At 60.0% G+C, this 1,372-nt stretch overlaps 1 protein-coding gene across 1 annotated transcript in view; it reads right to left on the bottom strand.

Moving 5' to 3' along the window:
- The window catches only part of ADRBK1 (adrenergic, beta, receptor kinase 1), a 13,984-nt gene that overhangs the window by 10,191 nt on the left and 2,421 nt on the right, over positions 1 to 1,372 (bottom strand). The window lies entirely within an intron of this gene.

Here is a 1,372-nt window from a genome sequence, read left to right as displayed (position 1 = left end):
GGCGGCCTGAGGGGAGCGCGTGGCCCTGCGCGTGTCCCCGCGCGCCCGGGCTCGTGCGTGACAGGCGGCGCTGCCGCCCCGGGGCGGGGACGGAGCTGGAGGGGGCGGGGTCTGAAGGGAAGCCCCGCCCATCTCCCCGCCCATGTGGGCGTGGCCGGGAGAGCGGCGGGTGCGAGGGGAGACACTGGGTGGGTGACAGCGGGGGGGTGTGTGTGTGTGAGTGTGAGACTGTGTCCGACACGGAGTGTGGGACACGGGGGGGGTGTGACACTGGGTGTGTGATACCGGGTGTGACACTGTCTCTGGGTGTGGGACACGGTGCGTGTGACACTGTGTGTGTGTGTGACACCTGGTGTGACACTGTCTGTGTGTGACACTGGGTGTGTCCATGTTACACCGGGTGTGACACTGTGTGTGTGAGACTCTGTGTGTGTGACATCGGGTGTGACACTGTCTGTGTGCGTGACTCTGGGTGTAGGACATGGTGTGTGTGACACTGGGGGTGTGTGACACCTGGTGTGACACTGTGTGACTGTGTGTGTGTGTGTGTGACACTGGGTGTGACACTGTCTCTGTGTGTGACTCTGTGTGTGTGTTACACCGGGTGTGACACTGTCTCTGTGTGTGACTCTGTGTGTGTGTGTGTTACACCGGGTGTGGCACTGTCTCTGTGTGTGACTCTGTGTGTGTGTGTGTTACACCGGGTGTGACACTGTGTGCATGACTCTGGGTGTGGGACAGGGTGTGTGTGACACTGGGGGTGTGTGACACCTGGTGTGACACTGTGTGTGTGTGTGACTGTGTGTGTGTGTGACACTGGGTGTGACACTGTCTCTATGTGTGTTACACCAGGTGTGACACTGTGTTTGACTCTGGGTGTGGGACACGGTGTGTGTGACACCGTGTGTGTGTGACACCGTGTGTGACACTGGGGGTGGGACACGGCGTGTGTGTGACACCGTGTGTGACACTGGGGGTGGGACACGGTGTGTGTGACACTGGGGGTGTGTGTGTGACACCGGGTGTGACGCTGTGTGTGTGACTCTGGGTGTGGGACACAGTGTGTGTGACACTGGGGGTGTGTGACACCGGGTGTGACACTGTCTGTGTGTGTGACACCGTGTGTGACTCTGGGTGTGGGACATGGTGTGTGTGACACCAGGGGTGTGTGTGTGACACCGGGTGTGACACTGTCTGTGTGTGTGACACCGTGTGTGACTCTGGGTGTGGGACATGGTGTGTGTGACACCAGATGTGACACTGTGTGTGTGTGTGTGACTCTGGGTGTGGGACAGGCTCTGTGTGACACTGGGGGGGTGTGTGTGTCTGACACCAGGTGTGTGTGACACCTGGTGTGACACTGTGTGTGTGT

This window comes from Calidris pugnax, unplaced genomic scaffold (assembly GCF_001431845.1).
Source record: "Calidris pugnax isolate Ruff unplaced genomic scaffold, ASM143184v1 scaffold107, whole genome shotgun sequence".
In the NCBI taxonomy this organism is placed as follows: Eukaryota; Metazoa; Chordata; class Aves; order Charadriiformes; family Scolopacidae; genus Calidris; species Calidris pugnax.
The sequence above is the reverse complement of the archived record's forward strand: the minus strand, read 5'-3'. Positions and strand labels throughout refer to the sequence as shown.